General features: G+C 39.9%; 1 pseudogene; it reads left to right on the top strand.

The window, feature by feature from the left end:
- Positions 1-1,096: 1,096 nt before the first annotated feature.
- LOC142442328 (alpha-N-acetylgalactosaminidase pseudogene) overlaps positions 1,097-22,846 on the top strand; it is a 34,193-nt pseudogene continuing 12,443 nt past the window's right edge.

Below are 22,846 nucleotides of genomic sequence, written 5' to 3'. Positions count from 1 at the left end.
TCTTGGGAAAGGTATAAGTGTATAATGTAGTCTCTTTAAACAAAGAAATTCACTGGCATCATCCATGCAATTTCAACTTACAGTGACCCAACAAGTCAGAGCAGAATGTCCCCTGAGAGTGCTTGAAACTGTAGTCATGCTCCCTGTAATCTCTATAGCAACCTTTAGACATGACAAATTGATAATAGATTATTTTACATGTACATATAGATAAGTTCAAACTCTAATATGTAAAAGGAAATTAAACATTTAAACAGAAGGTAAAATAGTAATAAAAAAGAAAACATGAATAGACAAAGATAAAAATAATAATGAAATAGTATATTTAAATCCAAACCACATCAATGTTTACATTAAATACATAAACTGGAACAAATTAACAAAAAGAAGTTTCTATATTAAATGTTAAAGACTGAAAGACTAACTATATTATTTCTACAAATTAATAACATTAAATATATTGATACCGATGAGCTCCAAAGGAAAGTTAAATTGCTATGAAACCCCTAACCAAAGGAAAAATTGAGTATCTTTATTGGCAATAGACAAAGTACACTTCCAACAAAGAAAATCTCAGGAACAAAGAGAGATATTACATAGCAATAAGGGGATCGATTCACAAGTAAACTATAACATATTCACCTATCAGACCTTCATAATGCATGAGCAAACACTTGACTATATCAAATATTTTAGACTTGTTTGACATAAAATATTTTCAGATGAAGGGAAATATAGATGACTTGCTTCCTGTGACCTACTCTGAAAAAAATTCTGAAGGAATTTCCTCAGACAGATGAGAAATGATTGCAGAAGAAACTTTGAACATTGGAAAGAAAAAGGTAATGGAAATGATGAGCTTTTGGGTAAATATACTTGATGATTCTTCTCCTTTGATTTCCTCAAAATATGTTTGATGACTGGAAATGAAATTTATAAGATTATCTATATGCCAAAGTACTACTTTGCTTTCTAATCATTGGTTGAGTGGGGAAATTCATCCAAACAATCCATATCTCTAATTTGGCTGTAAAAGAGTAGTGCTATTAAAAATATATGTAGATGCAACATGTAAGTTCACAATATATACCAAAAGATGGAGGAAAATGGTGTATTACTATTTGATGGTAAGTTGTCTACATTTCACTTGAAGTGGTAAAATTATTGATTATAAATTGATTGTGTAAAGTTAATCCCCAGAGGCAGCACTGAAAAAATTTACAAAAAGTAGTCTCCTTGTATAATATTGGATAAATTAAATGGGAAAAAACTAACATAGAACAAGTCAAGGTATGGGAGAGGGGGAAATATCAATAGAAAGAGAAAACAAAATATGATTAAGAAAAGCATAAGATAATTAAAAGACATCAACAATTTCAGTTAACATTAATGGTCTTGGTACACCTTTTAAAAGCAAGAATCATGAAAAAGATATAAAAGCATAACTTCTATTATCCAGTCTGTGCAAAAAAACCTTCAATATAAGTACACTGGAATAGGTAATTAAAAATATATAAATATGTAAGAAAACGTATCAAGAAAATAAATTCAAAAAAAAGCTAGAGTGCGTATTTAAGAAATAAGCTGTTGAGACTTCAGAGGAGAGAACATTACCAGAGATGAAGAACATTACATAATTATGAAAGAATCAAGCAATCTTAAATATGCATGTATGCACCTCACACCAGAGAGTCAAAGATCATGAAATGAAGACAAACATCAGACTTGGAGGAGAAATAAGAAAATCCTGGGGTTGGGTTGGGGCGGGGGTGGGGGGGGGAGCGGAGAGAAAATCCTGAAAGGCAATTGGAGGTGTTGTTAACTCTTCTCTCAGCAATTGATGAAAAAGTAGATCGTATATTGATAGAAAAAAAAAGAAAATTGGAAAAAATAGAGAAGACTTTAACGATACTTTCAACTAGTTTAACATAATTAACATTAAAATATTTTTATATGTGAATTAGTTGGGAGTTTTCCAATTTCTCCCCCATCTCCTGTTTGTCTGATTTTATTTTCTCTTTCAGGTTGACACTCTCTATCCGCTGCCCTATTATTCCCCCTCCCTCTTTTCTCCTGCATCCTTTGGTATCCATCAGCCTCTTTCTTTTGTTATGAAAACCTTTATGTTATTTCATTTTTTCTAATAGTGGTCTTATACAATATTTATCCCTTTGTGATTGACTACCTTCACTTAGCATAATGATGTCCAAATCCATCCATTCCATGAGTTGTTTCACAGCTTCATCTTAACCTTCAGTGATATGTAGTATTCCATTGTGTGTGCCTACAAAGGCTACTATTCATTCTTCCACTGAAGGACATTCAAGTGGTTTCCATCATCCTGCTATTGTGAATAACACTACTATGAACATGGATGTCACTGTATCTACTTATGTGTGGTTCCTGGTTCTTCATGGTTCTAGTCCCAATTATTGTAAGAGTTCCAATTTCTCCACACCCTCTAAAGCATTTTATATTCTCTAGGTTGTGTTTTTGTTTTGTTTTTTAAGGTTTTTTAATTGTAAATTAATTAAGGAAAGTTTACATTTTTGATCATTAACTTTTTATTCAGCAGTTTAAACTACTAATTAATGTCTCCAGTAGTTTAACCTTCACCTACTCCTTGATTCTGCTTCTTCCTGTGGGCTACTATCTGCCATTATACCCACGTTAATGCCCATCCACAGTCTACCCCATTGCTTTATCTTCCTCCGTTTCCCTCACCCCATTGGTATGAAAGTCTTTCCTTGGTTTTTCCTTTTTTTTTTTAAGTTACTTTATAACATTGATCTATTATAATACGTGTCACTCATCCTAATGTTCCCCCAGTCCATCCATGACATCCGTCATTTCATGGTTCCACCATTGATTTTTAACAATTTTAATTATCCCTCAGTGAGATAGTTTGACACAATGGGATCAGGCATAGGAGCAATTGGGAGAATGGCATAAGACCCTGCAGTGTTTCACTCGGTTATGTGTAAGGTTGTTACGGGTTGGAGTCAACTGAATGACACCTTCAAAAACAACCACAGGATTCCACTAAGTATTTGTCCCAGAGCTTCTTAATCCATTCTTCTGTTGGCAGGCCCTTACATGGTTACCTTAGATGAAATAAATCTAAATGATGCTCGTTATAAAAGAAATTGAATACTTCCAGCAAAAACAATCTTCCAAACTTAAGGGATTTGGTTATGAATCTTTTTGAAGTTTTAAGATAAAAGTATGCCAATTCTGCAGTTGTTTTTGAGGGGGAATAGTGGAATATGATTCCCCAACTCATTTTACCAGACCCACATTACACTGATATTAAAAACAACAGCAGCAGCAGCAGCAACACAATAATCAAAAAGAAAATTAGAGAGTAATATCCTTCATTAACACAGCTACAATAACCCTCAATAAAATGTTAATAAATCAAATCAAATCCACCAATACATTGGGATTCACCCAAGAATGCAAGGCTGGTTCAATATTCAAATATCAGTAAATGCAATTCACCCTATAGCAAACTAAGAGTTATTAAATCACAATATTATCTCAAAGTAAGCAGGAAAAAATTGTCAAAATCCTACAACCATTCACACTGGAAAAAAATTCTTAGTAAACTAGGAATAGATAGAACTAATAAAGGCTTGTTTAAAAATAAAATGCAGCAAATACCATATTTAATGATGACATACTGAATGCATTTTAGGAAAAATCTGGAACAAGGCAAGAATCTTCTCTTGCACAACCGCTATTCAACATCATATGATAAGGCCATCCCAGTATAAGAGGTAAAAAGAAGAAATAAAGAGCATACAGATTGGACAAGGTAAAAAATAACTCTCATTTTTCACAGACAGCATCTGTACAGAAATTTTATACAGACATATTTCTTTAAATCTAAAAACTCAACAGAGAAAATAAGCACCCAATTATTTGGAATGACACAATATTTTAGCACAGCCCACCCATGAGGAATGGATGGCTGTAGGCACATAAAATGATGCTCAGCATCACTTGTCATCAAAAACATGGAACTAAAATGACCTTGGCACAGCACTAGCTAGTTTTACCATGGCTCACCTAAAAATACTGCCGAGACTAAATTCTGACACTGATGCCGAATCATTAAAAGTCTCATATATGCTCTGCTGGTGAAAATACAAAATTGTAAAACCATTTTTGGAAACTCTAAATTGAACGTACATTTAATAAATGATCTATTTTTCATCCATGAGACGCAAATATTTATGACTATGTACAATTGTGTATAGGAGAATTTTTAAGAAGTGGAAACAACTTAAATGGATCAACATATATACAAGGGGGTACACCCCCCCCCAAACACACACACATGGAATATTTTCCCAAAGTTATGCATTTAATTTTTTTTTACAAAACAACTTTATCATCTTCAAAGTACTCTCCATTATACTTAATACATTTGTCAAATCTGTGATTTCATTTTGGAAACCTTTTTCAAACTTATCCGTTTGGATGGCTGACAGCACCTACCTCGTGTCCCCCCTCACCTCTTCTATGTCATCAAATATCTGTCCTTTCCTGTTTCTTTGCATTCACAGAAACAAAAAGTAGTCTCACAGAGTGAGGTCAGGTGAGTTATGTGTATGGGACAAGAGCGGCATGCTGGGTTTTGTGTCAGAAACAGGCACACTGAGATGGATGCATGAGCAGGTGCATTGCCGGGATGGCAAAAACAGTTCTCCCGTCTGCCACAAATCAGGCCTTTTATGTCAGACACTGCTACCCAGTCTTTGCAGAACCTCTAAATAGAAAGTTTGATTAACACTCTGAGCTGGTGGAATGAACTCCAAATACATGACGGGAGGACATTTCAGTCTGTTCTGGAAGTTGATGGACGTCCAGCTTGAGGTGTGTCATCAATCAACACTCCACCTTTTTTGAAATGAGAAACCCAGTCACACACTTGAGTTTTTCCCATAGTGCTGTCCTTGTAAGCTGTGTTCAATGTCACAACAGTTTCTGCGGCATTTTTCCCAAGCAGGAAACAAAATTGTACAGCCTCACGCTGTTCTCTTAAGTCGGCCATCACAAAAAAACGATATTGGAGTGAAACTGATTTTATGAAAAAATACACTGTTACCATGCAACTAGATTCAATACCTCAGAGCGAGTTGCTTGATGCTTGCCTGGCAGAAAAATGTGTACAATGAAAGCTCCACCCAGTGGAGCTTTTTTTTTCCTTTCATTTTTTTGGGGGTACCCCTTGTACATGTATATAATAAAATAGTATACAGCAAAAGAAAAACCTTTCTGACATCAACATGCATGAATTCAAATGCATCACATTCAGTTAAAGAAGCCAGAGTAAAAGATTCATATGGTGGCACTCTATAATATTCTGGAGAAAGTAAACCTGCAGAATAAACCGGTTGGTGGTTGCAAGGGTTTAAAGTTCGGAAGAGGCAAGCTCAGAAAGATTTCTGACATGATATAACTCTTCTGTAACTAAATTACGGAGCTGCAGTAAAACTATTGTACATGTTTGTAAAACATACAGAGAACCATCTACCAGAAAGAAGTCCATTTTCTTCCAAGCAAATTTAAAAATAAAAAAATGTTAAATGATGGATACAATGATATTTTGTATCACTGATAGTATCAGATGTATTTGTAAATATGCTGAAGCTCTGAATAAGACCATTATCCTTCGGGGAGCGGGGTAGGGCTTTTGGGGGATAATTTTTTAAAGCACGTTTTAAAAGTGTGTATCTATTTGGAGCAGTATTTCATTGCTTAGGTGCCTCCTTCTCTCTCTTTGGGGTTTTGCCACCTCTGGGAGATGTTGGGGAAATGAAGTGCCCTCCTCTCCAGAGGAGGACAAGTCACTCCCTGAAGAAGCGTCTCCTGGAGGGATGATAACCCTTCATCAAGACCAGTAAAGTTGACAAAAAACCCAGGGTAACATTTCAGAAGGACTCAACAAGCCTGTGTCGACTGCAAAAGGAAACGTTATTTGTCCCCAGACATGCAGAGATGAAGTACATAATGTGCGTGTATGTGTGTGTGTGTTTCTCTCTCTTTCTCTCTCTCTCTCTTCAAAGAGAAAAATGGAAGCTGCTGGCTGAAATGGACGCTCATTGATCATCCGCTGTCTTTTACCCCCACCCCTTACAGATCAAAGGCTCCTGAGAACCTTCAGGGGCAGGCAGCCTCATGACCATTCCCATGAGGGTGAATTTTGCAAATGGAGTGGATTAAAACTGAGCATCAACACAATTGTTTGCAGAGCCTGCAAGCTGCCTGGTAATGAAATGCACATCTAGGAAAAACTACGGCAACCTATGCTCCATTTGTCTGTCTCCTTCTTCCACCTCTGTCTGTCTTCTCCATGCAAGGCACCTCGTTCCCCCGAGCCCTCCCCGACTTCTCTCCACTTCAGAAATCAGTTGTTGCAAGCATCAGAGTTCATTTAAATCAGTGTACTGTCTATCCCACAGGCACGTGCCCTGCGGCCTCTTGTCTGCTTATGAAATAGCAGATATATGATGCCTGTGAAACAACAGAACAGTTGAAAGAATTCGGAGACATTTGGAAATGCTCATGTGGGCATCGGATGTGCTCATAAACAGCTCGATACAGGCAGCTTTGCTTTAAAATGAGACGGCCCTATTGGTTCACACTCTTAAATACTCCTTAGTCCACTAGCATCAAGTTTCAGACATCAGAGAATTTCCCAGCCATGCAATGGCTGTTTGGGAAGCAATTTGCCAGATGTCCGTGACAGTTAACTCACGCTAGCTCCCTATGCAATCAAGTCTCTAGTTAACAGCTCCAGAGCCATTAAAGACTCAGTATTTGCTGTCTGATGCAATCTTCTTTGTGCAGAAGTGGTCCCTATATGACACTAGAGGGGAGAACAATAAGCACATTGGTACATGGTGATGGAGTGTATTCAAATCTTTATCTCCAGTTGTATTGTCGGAGAAAGTTATAACCGTTTTGCCAAATGGGAGAAATGGCTCCCCTTCATATGTGTACACTAGTCAATTTTTCTGTTGCAGTTACTGGTCACAGCTTCTTGCTATTAAAAAGGAACATGTCAGACGCAACAGATAAGTACCTGCTGAGGATGCTGTGAGTCTTTAGAACTTCAAAGCACCGAGTTAGGGTTCTGGAACATTGCTGAGCCTGCCCTGTATCATTTCCTATTAAGAAGCAAAATAAATAAGTGGAAGCACAATATTTGTGATCAGAGGAAGAAATTGCTAGCAAGACATATGACAGGGATTGGTGCTGGAGGAGACCACATATTTTAATTGTGTGTACAAATGACTTGGTACCGATGGCAAGATTTGCAGATTAAACAGGGTATGGGGAGGGGAGACACAACACAGTAAATAACAAGCACTCAAATGCCAAGCAGCGGCCAAGGATTTACATTATTACATGCGCTGTGTGAGTCAAGAAGATGGAAAATGCAGATAAGTGTAAATAAATGTCAGATAATGTGCCCAGTGGCCAAGAAATATAGAAAGTGAATTTGAGATCAGTAAAACAGTTCTGGCACAGGATGCTCAGGAAGGAAGGTGAACACATGGCTGGTCACCCTGGACAAGCTTCCAGGAAAGCTAGAACTGTCTCTGTACAGATTAGGATAAAAGGGGAAATCCACTGACCTTTATTCCCAAAGCACTGGTTTCTCCATCACATTAGTCCCTCCGGTGTTCAAAGAAACATGGTCTTGAGGGATGGGACCTGAGTTTTAGTTCCACCTCAGTCGCTGGCTAGTTGGTTGTCTTAGCTTCCTAATTCTGCTGTAACAGAAATGCCGCTAAGAAGACAGATCCGTCTCCTACAGCTTCTATTCACCTGGGGATTCCTGGGTTGTTCCCTGGCAATCTGCACATGGCATTGACCTTCCCCACTCTGTCTAATATGAGTTTTTTTTTTCTTGTTTTACTGTAATCTTTTAAAACTACCATATATACTCGAATATAAGCCGCCCCGAATATAAGCCGAGGTACCTACTTATTACCTGGGAAACCAGAAAAACTGATTGACTCTAGTATAAGCCTAGGGTGGGAAATGCAGGATGTGAATTAACACAGAGACCAGAGGGCAGAGACGGAGCACAGCCACAGACACATCTTTACCAGTTCAGCTGCCAGCGTAAGTGAATCACCGGCATAAGTGAATCTCTACAGGTGCTTCTGCGAATTGGAGCCATCCACATCATAGGACAGCTCTGATTGATTAGATGTGAGTAAACAAACATTCAAAGCCCTGCAGTGTCAGCGGGGCTTTAAGTGAACAGCGGATGAATGGCAATCACCCACAAGATGTTACACCTCACTGGGGTACCACTGCCCCATGTATAAGCCGAATCCCAGTTTTTCAGCACATTTTTTTTTTGTGCTGAAAATCTCAGCTTATACACGAGTATATACAGTAATTCTAAGTAGGGGTGGGGTGGGGAAATGTAACAACTTCCTGCTGAATAATCTGCTCTTTTTATAACCCCAAAGTGATTAGGTTTAGGATACATATTACATTACATGGCTATTAACCTTATTAGTAACATAGCAAATAAAACCTTATTTTCCCTCAGGGTTACTTCCACAGGTATTGAGGTGAGGAGACCACCATACAGTTTCATCTACCCTCACTGCTGCCAAGTCAGTTCCAGTTCATAGTGATCCTAGGACAGTTTAACATTGCCCCTGAGGTTTCTGAGACTCTAACTCTTTATAAGGACTAAAGTCTTAACTTTCTCCGCTGGAACCCCTGGAAACTTCAAACTGCTGACCTTAAGGTGAGCAGACCAACGCATACCTGGTATGGCACATGTATTACAAAGGGTCACTATTCAGTCCATAACACCGAATGACAATGGTCAAGTGTTATACCTCTCTACCTTCAGGTTCTCATCTATTAAATGATAACATACAACCACGCCTGGCTTCCCATGATTGGAAATCTTCCTTACTCAGCTTGCATGACAGATGGTCACATGACATTTTATCAGGGCTGGGACCCCCTTTGGTATCATGACTCAGTGCATGCCAATGCTCGGGACATGCTAGACACTAAACACTATGCCAAAGTGCTTGTTATTGTTACGTTGAATGGCTGCTGGGATTTCTGACAGCTTGGCTTTCACGATTCAGTCAATTCTCTGGAGCTTCCTTTAAAAAAGAATGTTTTCTGCTTCAGGTATACCTTTTAAAATGGAAGAGTCTGAGAAAAATTCAATTCATTCAAGTGGAGTTTTTATTTTAATTACCTGCTATTTCTTGCCAACATAGGATATATTTCAGAAATATGTAATAGCCATGTTTGAAATATCTGCTTGGAAGGCAAAGAGGGATGCTGTCAACATTTTCAAAGCATTTCTATCTAGATGAACTTCATCCTTACAAGTGCCCTTTGTAGGATGATTGATTATAAGTAATACTCCATTCATTTACAGACAGGAAAAATGAGTTTGGACAAAGTAGGCAACCAAATACCCACATTCCTTCATGGTGCCAATATTTCAGAGAAAATAGGTAAAGTGAGAAATCTAAACTACAACTCTACCAATTGTCAGGATGGGGCATGTTTCAGTGATTTTTGGAAGCCATGTCACAAGCATACAAGTACCAGCAAGGTCACCTGTGGTGGACATATTTCAGATGAATTTCTAGACTGAGACAGATTAAGAAGGAAATTCTGGTGATCTAACTGTTTAAAAAGTGGCCAATGAAAACCTTATGGATTACAACAGGATGTTGTCTGACATAGTGAAGGAATGTAAATCCCTGAGGTTGGCAATTAAAGGAGCCTGGTGGCAGAGTGGATTATGAGTTGGGCTTTTAACCACAGGGTTAGCAGTTCAAAGCCACCTGCTGCTCCAAGAGAGAAAAATGAAGCTTTCTACTCCTGTAAAGAGCTATAGTCTCGAAACCCACAAGGCAGTTCTACCTATTGTCTCTGATCACTGAGTCAGAAGCAACTTGATAGAAGTTGGTGAGTGGGTGAGTGGGTGAGTGGGTGAGTGGGTAGGTGAGGGAGTGGGTGGGTGGGTGAGGGAGTGGGTGAGTGAGTGGGTGGGTGAGAGAGTGGGTGAGTGACTGGATGAGTGAGTGAGTGGGTGGGTGGGTGAGTGGATGAGTGGGTGGTGAGTGAGTGGGGGGGGTGAGTGAGTGGGTGAGTGAGTGGGTGGGTGAGTGAGTGAGTGGATGAGTGGGTGGTGAGTTAGTGGATGAGTGGGTGGTGAGTGAGTGGGTGGGTGGGTGAGTGGATGAGTGGGTGGTGAGTTAGTGGGTGAGTGAGTGGGTGGGTGAGTGGGTGAGTGGGTGAGTGAGTGAGGTTAGAAGTCATTCAAAACACACAATAATGCAGCAACAGACTGCAGCTTACTAACAGGACAGGACATTTCACTCTGCTGTATGAGTCAGAGAGGACACAATGGCAGAAGACAGAAACAGCAATAAATAACAGAGCTTACATGCTCTGTTTTCCGCCTGCTACAGACGCATTGTACTTACCCACCACCTGCGGATGGAAGTCAGATGTCCTGAGGATGGAAAGTGGCTCTCTGCTTATTAGTTGCTTCCTCTTAGGCAAGGCTTTTACATTTTCAAATGTTCAGTTGCCTCATCCGTAAGACAGAATTCGTCATAATCCCTACTTTATCGTGCTGTTGTGACTGTGAAATGATGTGGCATATTTGCAATAATTAGAATGGAGTAAGAAATATAAGCCATAGAGTATGAAGAACAAAATCCTAAAATTCAGATTAAAACAAGCCTAAAACTACACTCCGTTAATACTTCAAGGATACCTTTATTTTATAAGACTTTTTTCCCCAAATAATTTTATCAGGAAGTAATCCACACAGCATATCATTCCAGAGTTCAATCACATCAAGCAGTACTGTACAGTTACTACCACAATCAGTTTCATACCTAGTCCTTCCTCGAGCTCCTTGATATCAGCTCACCTCCCCCACCTTACCTCTCCAGGCACCCTTATTCTGAGGGTTTTCCCTATGGGCTCTTCAACCCTGGGTTTCATATGTCGCTTTAATTTATAGGTAATATTTTTATAAAATTAAACAAAACACTTAAAATGCAGTTTTTATACATCAATATCTCTGAGAAAATATTTTGTACTACAATACTATGTGTTTTAGTTTCCTACTTAGAAGAAGAAGATAACTATATAAACGAGAGCTAAATAAGAACTATTTGTAGAGGATTTAAATAAATAATTCAGTATTAAAAAATCAAAGCAGAACATAAAACTATCTATACAACCTAATGAGCTCTGTACTCCAGTGGCCTTGTCACAAAAGACAGGCCTTCTGGCTACCCCTTTCATTTATTTGACCAAGAGAAATTCTGTAACTCAACTCAAGTTCATCGGTCCCAGACCTCAACCAGAGCGTATCCTTAAGATGTTCTCATATGGCTCCTTCAATTCATAAATGTATGATGAAAAGAATATAGGCCCAGAGCAATGATAGGGCCCAGATCAAGCAGCAAGCCGAAGGCACAGTCTTGCCAGCATGATCCAAAACAAGAACCTCAACATGTAGCTTCTGTGAAGGTAACAATTACATGCTTACCTTTGAAGATTGCAAATCGAAATTATGACCAGAAGACCATAGTGCTATGCAGCCACAGAAAAACAGTAATAGAAAAAGGACGAGTATTATTTCTTATAACAATTATGGTTCACTGAAGGGCAATGTAAAATGACTTGCATTATCTCGGTAGGAAAAATTAATTGCAAAGGCAAGGATCTCAAATTCCTATTTCGTGAGCTCCTCGGGTAATGAAAAGGCGAGCTCCGGAGCAGGTAGACAAGCCAAAGTAGACGGCATCCTTCAGAGGTGTGAGTATAAGGAGCCAGGAAAGAAGCTGGGTCTCTGGCAGTGAACAGTCAGAGAGCAATTTTGAGAAAAGGGAGACCGTGTTCGGAAGGATGGGAAGGACACGGGTCTAGTGTGTTCCGTTTCTGAAGAGGACAACACTTTGCCAGGGGACTTGATAAGCAGAGCCTCTCCCCACTCGATTGCAGCACGGCCGAGAAGAAAAGTTCACTTCACACGGCAGAGGAGCAACCCCACTTCTGGAAACAGTGGAGCAATGAAGAATTAGCAGCTGCCAGGAAGGTCGCTCCTGCATCTTGCTTTTCTTCCATGTAGAGCTTGCCTTCACATCTTCCAAATTCTCGACCTAAGGTGGCTGCTGGTCAACCTTCGGAACAGGGGTGTGAGCAGGGAGAGCTCCAGCTGCTTCATCCCAAATGAGCAGGTTTCTCTGTGCTGCATCCACACACGCCTCATGAGTGTGGCTGCTGTGAATGAGTGCCCACGGGCCATCCAGTCCTCACTTCGTCAGCAGAGACAGGACAGTCTTAGAATGAAGGACATAACTTGGACGGTGACAAGGAATAATAACCGCGAGCAGTTCAGGTTTTATAACTGGGAAGCATAAATAAAACTTAAAAGACATAGATCGAGCCATGTCTTTTCAACATTAAAAAGAAGAGGATAGAATCGCCTTCCATGCAAGATTGTTCAAGGCGAACACTGGGACCATTGCCAAAGCAATTAGGTGTTATCCTGGGGAAAGCATAACATTAAAAAGAAGATTACGCTCAATTGTTTGTTCAAAGCCTTGGCTGGTGCCCTGTAGGATGCTGGCCGTTAAATGTGCAATGGAGGAGTTGACCTCAAGAGGGATATCTGAGGAGGTTCCACAAGCCAAGCTGCTGATAGGAGAGGAAGGCTTCATTACTGTTTGATAACAACCTCAACTCCACAACTTATGACAGACCTGAAGTGGGCCCAGTGTAATTGGATTTCTCCCCCATCTGAATGTCAACATCGTTGCCAGGCTCTGACAAGTGACACATGGAGGAGAAGCTCTGTCCTAGAAGGACATTCCAAGGACATGGACATTAAGCTGCGGAGAGTAGACTTTATACATGAAGTATAGAGGCATGCAGTTAAAGAAGAGGGAGAAATGAGCGATGAAAGATGCGGTGTTTCCAGGGCGGCCTTGGCTTGGCAAGTCACCTTGTCTATTGGCCTCAGGGCATTCTGCATTATCAACGGAGGAAGCCGCTCATTCCAGTTTTCTCACATTTGAGCCACTAATTGAATAAAGGGTGTAGTAGTTCTGAATGTTTGCTGAGACTTCTTATCGAGACATCTCAGTCGGGAATTTTATCCTAATAAGTCTGGTTTAAAATTGGAAGTGTGTGCATTCAGATTGTAATCTTTTAGTATATTTAATCTGTATGCTGAGCAAACATTCGGAGAAGCTGGGCCATACGAAGAAGACTGTGGCAGTGGAATTGGAGGAAGACCCATTACTAACCTGCATCATGCAGAGAACACAACTTTGCTTGCTGAAGGGGATGAGCTAAAACCCTTACATGTGAAGATTAAAGATTACCACCCAAGATAGTTCAGGTTTATTGTGCCAACCTGGCTGATAAACACATGTGGGATTAACTGAAGGGCGTAGAGATAATTGTCTCTGTGAGCCTCGCCCTTCTGGTTCTCAGGGCTCTTGTTTTCTGATGGTCGGACAAGGGTGCAGATGCCTCAGCCAGTTCCCTGCTTCAGCTAGCAAGGCTCACTTCCTGCAAGACTTGCCTGAAGAGAAGCTGCATGGGCCTACCCTGATGCCGCCCGGGGTGCTGCAGCAGCCGTGTGGAGACCCCTGCCAGTGCTGAGATGCTTACACACTCACTGATTCAGCATTCCTCCTGCAGTCGGTATCATTGCATGTGTTTCGTGAGATGGAGGAGGACTTTGTAGATTGGTGCCCAAGATATGGGCTAATGTTGGCTTGGATAGCACTGGGTTGGGATGCTTTCTTAATGTACACTTACCCTTTATATAAAACTCTCTCTTATACATATGTGCTACTGTGGATTTGTTTCCCTAGTTAACCCAGACGAACACACCACCTTCTGTATGGGTTGCACCTCAACATAAAGAAAAACACAATCCTCATAATTAGGCCACTAAGAAACATCAATATAAACTAAAATAACACAGTGGTTGTCAAGCACGTCATTTCACTTGGATCCACAATCAATGGCCATGGAAGCAGCAGTCAGGAAACCAAACAATAATGAGCAAATCCCAAAAGAATTATCGAAAGTCTTCCAAAGCACACGTGTCACTTGGAGGACTAGGATGCACCGATAGCATTTTCACTCGTCTTATATGCAGGTGAACACTGGACAATGAAAAGGCAAGACGCAAGAAGAACTAATGCATTTGAGTGACACTGTTGGGGAAGAATAGGGAATGTAATATAGACAGCCAGAAGCAGAAGCAAGCCCCTCTTGGAAGGGGTGCAGATTGAATATTCCTTAGCACACAGAAGGGCAAGATTTCTTGTCCTATACTTTGGACATGTTATTAAGATGAACCAGTGCCTAGAGAAGAATGTCATACTTGATAGAGGATCAGTGAATGAAGAAAAAAAGAAGTTGAAGGATCTTTCAATCAGATATATTGACACAGTTGCTGCAACAATTGCAGAATGGGACAACATCGGGTAGCGTTTCCTTTGTACATAGGGTTGCTATGAGTCAGAACAGACTCAAGGGCACCTAACAACAACAACCAAGATGCTAAAGAGCCCTGAGGATGGAGTGTTTAAGGGCTCATCTGCTAACCAATGATCCATAGTCCCAACCCATCGCCTGCTCCTGGGGAGAAAAGTGAAGCAATCCGTTTCCATAGATTCCAAAACCAAATTCACGGCCGTTGAGTCGGTGCTGACTCATAGTAATCCCCTGTGAGTCTCTGCGACTGTAACTCTTTACAGGAGTAGAAAGTCAAGTCTTTCTCCCACGGAAATGCTGGTGTTTTCCCACTGCCGACCATGCAGATCGCAGCCCAACACGTAACCATTACATATTGGATTAGCACATTGGAAACTCTATGAAACAGATCTATTCCATCTGCTAAGCCCCTATGAGTCAAAATCAACTCAAAGACACCCAACCACATTTATGCTGTGCTTGGTATATTTAGTCTCCGGTTTATGTGTTGGCATTGATTATTGGTTGGTAGAAAAATATGGAATTAAAAAAATAATTGCATTTTCCATGAACTATTTTTGAACCCCTCCCTATATTCCCTGAGCAAATTTCCAACCTCTCCAATTTCCCCCTGAATTACTGCTCTCGCCTCTGCCAGTATGTACTGAGTCCTTGTGCACTGCTGTTTTCCAGGGAAAAAATGTTTTGCATGGACCTCTGTTCTGAACATGGAATCAGAGTGAAACGTTATTGTCTGGTACTTTTTAAAGGTATTACAACCCCAGCTGGGGATGGAGGGGCAATGTCCATTTGAAGGGATCCTGCTAGTACAAATGGAAAAAAGCAAACAAACTACTGCAGTGCCAAAATGTACTAGTTAATTTCAGAGAGTGCTGGGAAAAATCCGATTTTCAAGCAGTGGCAAATAGGATTGTCAGCCCAGGTTTTACTAGTGGGCTAAGTGCTGCTGTAAGTATTTAGTAACTAGGAGCTCCATACAAGAATGACTAATATCAGAGTGTGCATTGCATGGATCCAAATCTCAGCTCCATTTACCAGAACTAGGACCTTCAACTGGCTTCCTAGCTTCGCAAAGCCCCAGTTTTCCCAACCCCAAAATGGGCACAATAATGTACATATGTATTATTAAAGTATTCCTGACAGTGCAGTGGCTAGACTTTATAGACTTTGCTTGGCTAACTGTAATATTGGTGGTTCAAACTTCCCAGCTACTCAGAGGTGAGGCGGTATGGGAGGAGGGGCTGCAGGCCAGGATGTGTGTGATGAGGTTACCTGCTCCCATAAAGATATATAATTTCAGAAACCCTACACAGTGTTGCAACGAGTTGAAATCCACTAGAAGCAATGGTTTGGGCTTTCTTTTCTTTTGTGGTAATTATTATTAGGGTCATGTAGTGATCCTCATAGTGAGCCTAGGTGTAAGAGCACTTCCTCTTAGAGGTTTCTTGGCAGTAATCTTCAGAAGCAGACCAGCAGGTCTTTCTTCTGGGGAGCTACTGAGTTGGTTTGAATTGCCTGCTTTTCAGTTAGCAGTGGAATGCATAGTCTTTGTATCACCATTACTCTTCAATGGTATCTCTTCATCCAAGAAATCAAATTTGCTGCTGTGGAGCTGATTCTTGCTCATAGCAACCCTATCAGACAGAGTTGAGCTGCTCATTGGGTTTCCAAGGCTGTAAATCTTTATCAAAGCAGACTGGCATGTCTTACTCCTGTGGAGTGGCTGGTGGATTCGAACCACTGACATTTCATTAGAGCCATGCCTTAACAGATAAACTCAAAAATTCACTTCTATCAAGTTGATTCGGACGTTTAGCCAACCTATATATTTCTGAGGTGGTGTATGTTTCCCAGAGCAGATAGCTTTGTATTTCTCACATGTAGTAAATACATTCAGTTGCTGTTTTTGTGTCAGGTGCCTTTGCGTTGGCTCTGACTCCTAACAACCCTATTCACAACAGAACAAAACGTCGTGCTGTCTGTCTCTCTCACGATTGTTATCTTTGAGCCTGTTGTTGCAGCCAGTCCATGGATCCATCTCACAGCGGTCTTTGTCTTCCTTACTGACTCTCCACTGGTATGATGTCCTTCTCCAGGCCCTGATCCTTCCGGATAATGTGTCTAAAACACATGAGAAAAAATTTGCCATCCTCACTTCTAAGGAGTGCTCTGTCTTATATTTCTTCCAAGAGAGATTTGGGTGGACTCCTGGGAGTCCGTAGTAAGTTTCAGTTTCTTTGACAGCACCATCATTCAATTGAATTTGCTCTTCTTCCATCTTTCGGACTCAATGTCCAACTTTCACATGCACGTGAGGTGATTGAAAATGGCATGGTTTGGTTCAGGCACAACTTAGTCCTCAAAGTGGTAGCCTTGCTCTTCAATACTCATACAGCTTATTTACTCAATGCAACACATCCTTTGTTTTCTTGACTGCCACTTAGATGGGCACTGGTTGTGGATTCTCAACCACCCAGAACCGTACCGGAGACATGTTAAAATGCAGGCTGCTGGGCTTCAGCTGCAGTCAGGTATGAGAATTTTCATTTCCAGGAGATGCTGCTGCTGGTCTGCTTGGAGGATTCCCGTGTAAAAGCTACAAAAGGAAAGAGTAGATAATGACTGGGCACATAATAAGCACAACGGGTCCTCTGTGCATTTGCAATATCAATTTCATTGAAAATATCAATCTCTCCAGATAACAAAGCCTTATTTCTAATTGGTCACGACTTTTGCCATTTCACACTCATAAATTGGCGAGGATGGAGGTACTCTCCAAGGGAAGAAATGAATTCGCTTTCACACACATATGATTTCAATAAGTTCTGGTAAATCATGGTATCTAGTGGTAATCAACTTGGGTTTCGATCTACTAGTACATTCGGGGGTTGAATAACACACTCGGGCCTGCCTTCCAAGATTCACATGACAATGTCTTTGTTATAAGGCAATACCTAAATGACACAAAGGAACTCAGGGGAGAGAAGTAAGTGGTTGGTCAGGAAATTAAGCTCATAATAGAAACATCTCTCATCAAGATTATCAATACTGTCACTAATCCAAGCATAGACATCAGTAATAGTAAAGGACCCTCGTGGCATTGGAGTTATGTGTGTGCTGGGCTACAAAAAGCAATTAAAAACCACAGGTTAAGGGAGAAAGATGAGACTTCACACTCCCATAAAGAGTTACAGTCTCAGAAACCTACAGAGGTAATTGTATCCTATCTGATTGGATCACAATGAGTCTGACTAGAGCCCATGGTACTGAAATTTTTAGTTTGGGAACAGCTATTAGTTGTAAGTTAAATTTGAACAAGAAATCTGTAATGGATTCTAACTGTTCTCTTACTGATTGCTATTGGCACTTGTTGAAATTACAAACAGCATTAAAAAGTGATCAATGACATCATACAATAAACTGAAATTTAGATCTATGTTCAAAGGGCCCCATGGGCACTTTTTAGAGTGTTATTAAAGGAGAAAAAAATAAGAGTTAAAAAAAGGAAAAAAGACATTGGTTTAAAATGAGAATGGGATAAAGGGATATTTAAGACCCTTATAATTCCTTTTAAAAATGAAAACCTAATATAGCTCTACCTACGTCCTTTTCTATTCCAAACATGTTTCAAATGGAAACTTTGAAGCCAGTCAAATCAATCAATGCAGCATAAAATCGGAGATCAGACACTATGACCTCATCTATGCCAAAGCCGCACTTTAATGACATGATATCTTACTCAAGGGTATGGTGCAGAGGTACACATAAGGTATGGCCATAGAAGTTCTACCGGGTTCCAGTTTGCCCTGTAAGAATGCACTTCTTCACAGTAGGTCATTTGACGTTCATAGTCATAACCACATAAAGGAAAATTTTAAATAATTGGGTAATAAGTCTTTCTTTTTTGTATGTGAACTTCATTATCATATGCTTTCAAGCCAGTAGGAAATAGCTTCCAGAGAAAAGCTTATGAGCAGTTTTAATCTCATTACAATTCAAACAGTAAACCAATTGCCTCTCTGGGTAACTGCTGGTGCTTAATCTGCTGGGGTTCCCATTCTAACTCCCCACACACACTTTCAAACAATGGTTTCAAAGAAGTAGAAAGCAAAAACAGTGCAATGTTGATTTAAGGTTTCTGCTGCCAGTGTATTTTTTGAAGAAAATAATTTGGTTATTTTAGATATTTTTTAAAATATATGAGATTTGGAAAGAAGAATCACTGTGTTTTGTTTTATTTTGCTTTTTAGTTGTGGTGCTGGTATTATTTTTGTTAGTATTTTGAGATTTTTTTTTTTTTTGGTCAACCAAAGGACCAACCAGAGTTGTGTTTTTTTTTTTCCTTTGAAATAAACAATAGTTAATTCTTGTGTATCTTAAACAAAAGTCTCAGCTCATTCATTGCTAAAACATCGATTTGGGCTCATCACAACATTATTTCACAGAGTAGAATCGCCCCTGTGGGTTTCCAAGACTGTAAGTCTTCATAAGGGTAGAGAGCCTCAGTCTTCGCCTAAGGAGAAGCTGGTGCTTTCAACAGGCTTACCACAAAGTTAGCAGCCCAACCTATCGCTCTTTGCACCACCAGGGATCCTTCAGTAGACATCTGGTTTGTTGTTGTTGTTAGGTTCTCTCAGTTGGTTCCAACCTATATCGACCCTGTGTACACCAGAACAAAATGCTGCTAGCCTTGCATCCTTGCATCATCCGCATAATTGTTCCTAAGTTGAGCCCATTGTTGCAGCCACTGTGTCAATCCATCTCCTGCAGGACCTTCCTCTTTCTTGCTGCCGTACCAAGCATGAGGTCCTTCTCTCCGGACAAGACATCCAAAGTATGTAAGACAAGTCTCACCATCCTGGCCTCTAACAAACACTCTGGCCATACTTCTTACAAGATAGATTGATTTGTCCTGTAATCAGTCCATGGTACTTTCAATATTGTTCTCCAGCAATACAATTCAAACACATCGATTCTTCTTGGTCTTCTTTATTCAATATCGAACTTTCACATGCCTGTGAGGCAATTGAAAATATCATGGCTTGGTTCAGGTGCATCTTAGTATGCAAAGTTCTGTCCTTGCCTGTCAATACTGTAAAACGGTCTCATACAACAAATGTATCCAATGCAGCCTGTCTTTTGATCTCTGAATGCTGTTTCCAGGAGCATTGGTTGTAGATCCAAGCGAGACTAAAGCATGAAAACTTTGATCTTTTTTGAATTGTCATGATGTTACCATGATGTCCAGTTGTGAGAACTTTGGTCTTTATGTTGAATTCATATTGAAAGTGGTAATCCTTGATCTTTCATGTGCAGCAATATCTCATATTTAGAAGACCCAAGTCCTCTCATTGACCTTCCTCTGTAAGCATGTTTCCAGTTATATTGGCTAGTGCAACTATGCTATTTGATAGGCATAAAAATGAAGATATTCAATCTTCATCAGCAAGTGTCTCAAGTCCTCTCACTTTCATCAAGCAAGATAAAGTCTAGTCTAGTTTTCATAAAATCCTTTATCTGTGGAAATCCAAGGAAGTAAATTTACAGATATCCTAATCTTATGGCAGAATGATATCTGGGAGAAATGAAATATTCTCAATCTCAAAACCTGCTTCACAGCCATTGTAATCAAAACAGCCAGGAGCAATGACAGACTTGAGGACACAGAATAAATGTAATCGAGGAGCCACATACCTATGGATAACTGATCTCTGACCGATGGCCAAGAGACACTGTCTCTTTAACAAATGGTGCTAGCAAAACTGGGTATCAATTTGAAGGACTATGAAACAAGATCCATGTGTAACACCATATAAACCTGACCCAGATGGGCCAAAGGCCTAAATGTAAAACTTAAAACTATAAAGACCAACAAAGAAAACAATGGGACCAACTTAGGAACCCTAATAACTGCCGTCAAGTATACTTTCAGACACACCTGGAAACACATGAACAGCAGAAGACAAATTGGAGGTTGTGACCTCCTCAAAAAAGTCTTCACTTGTGTGTATTTACTAAGCTTTTACCGAAAGAGTGAAAACGGAGCCCACCGACTGAGAAGAAAGTCTTTACCAATGACCTCCCAGACTGAGGCTAATCTCTAAAATGTAGAGACAGCTTTAACACTTTGCTAAGAAAAAGACAAATAATACAATTTTAAAAGGAGCCGAGAGATGAAAAACATTTCACTGAAGGAAACATCCACCAATAACAGTGAGTACAAAGAAAAACAAAATGTTCCAAAATTGATGGTGGTAATGATTGTACAACTCTTCTTGGTATGACTGAACGACTGAATTGTATGATATGTGGATAAAGTGCCAATAAAAAGGCCTTTAAAATTAAATAAATAAAACCCATTGGAAGATGGATTAATAAAAAGAAAAGAAAACATCCAGGTGACCAACAAGCATAAGAAGAAATGTTTGGAATAATTATCCACCAGAAAGAAGAAAATCAAAACAATGAGATATCATCTAACTCCAGCATTAGTAGCAATGTTTGAAACCAAATAAACAAACCAGAAAACAACCAACACTTGTAAGAATGAAGAGACTAGAAACTTGGTGTGAATGTAAAAGAGTACAGCTATGGTCAAGGGTATAGCTCTTCCTTAAAAATATTGAAATTGGTAATATTACATAATTTACAAAATGTGTTACTTTGCACATATCCTATAAAAACAAAAGCTGTTATCAGAGATCTTTCCACTCAGGCTCATCAGAGCCCTACATATAGCAGCAAAATAATGGAGACTACCTAAATGTCTATGAATGGTTGAGTGTGAAAACGAAGTACAGTGCACAGACTCAGTGGAATGCTACACGGCTATAAATAGCAATGGCTCTGTGAACCACCCCACAACATGGATGAACCTGGAGGACAGAACGCTGACTGATACAATTCAATCAAGACAGGGTTTTCACACCGAGAGAGCCATTCTTGGATAGTTACCAGGGTTGGGAAGGGAACAAAGTATAAATTACTCAGAACTAGAAGGCAGACCTATATTAACCTTGATGAAAAAGGAGGAGGTTTATAATGAGAATGATCAGCAAACAACGATAGAGTCGAGGGAAAGCACTGAGAGGAACACAAATGGTCAAGACAGTAAAGACAATATGACATCAACCAAAATAGTCATACCAACAATATACAGTGGGTGCATCAATCGAAATACAAGTTGAGCAGAAGTAAGAAGGCAAATGGGAATATGTAGACATATTCTCTTGTGTTGTAGTGGTTACGAGTTGAGCTGCTAATGACAAATTCAGCAACTCAGAACCACCAGCTGCTCTGCAGAAGATAGCTGTGGTTTTCTGTGCCCATAAATCGCTACAGTCTTGGAAACTCACAGAGGCAGTTCTAGCCTGCTCTGTAGGGTTTCTATGAGTTGGCATCTACTGGATGGCAGTGAATTTGGTTTGATTAGATAGATTGATTGATATATAGATAGGCACATGTATACATATATATGTATATTTATGACACAGTATATATCTACACATATATTTATATGTGTTGTGAACATATCCATAAATATAGTAGAACAGAATACAGAGATAAATTTATGGCGATTTCTTTGTCATAACCAAACACATTGAGGCAATGAATCAATGGGTCTGGGAATTCAGGATCATAATCTCAGGGGATATAAACATCAATTGGTATAGCATAATTCCCAAAGACAATGTTTGATGTCCTACTTTGGTGAGTAGGGACTGGGGGTTTTAAAGCTCATAAAAGACCATTAAAGATACTTCCTTGTTTGGAACAAAGAAGAGTGAGGAAGATCAAAGGTACATGAAAACAATTCGTCCGAAAAGGAATGGACCATGTGAACATCAAACTCTATGAGACCTCCTGAGACCAGAGGAGCTAGGTGGTGCCCAGTTACCACTAGAAACTGCTCTAAAGTAGATCTAATGTGGAGCCCATATGGCTATACTTAGTACAGTAAGAGAAAATTAGAGAACAAAGTTCAAAGTTATGAGAACACCAGGGTTACTGGTCGGTCAGCTAGAGATTAGCGGAAACCCATTAACCACTTTTCAGGTCTAAAAATGAGCTTACAGCCATGGCTAAAGTTTTAGCTAAATAATTTTTGTTGATAGGTTCCATCAGAAATCCTCATATTTCTTTGGGGGCGGGGGTGGATGGGAAATCATATCATCATGAATGAGGGAAGCACAAATAGTGGGGAGGAGATGAGTCACTCAGGGTTCAGTGTAACACTTCCTTCCCCAACTATCATGATCCCATTTCTACCTTGAAAACCTGCTTAGACCAGAGG

Source organism: Tenrec ecaudatus, chromosome 1, assembly GCF_050624435.1.
Source record: "Tenrec ecaudatus isolate mTenEca1 chromosome 1, mTenEca1.hap1, whole genome shotgun sequence".
NCBI lineage: Eukaryota > Metazoa > Chordata > Mammalia > Afrosoricida > Tenrecidae > Tenrec > Tenrec ecaudatus.
This window is presented reverse-complemented; position numbering and strand designations above follow the sequence as displayed.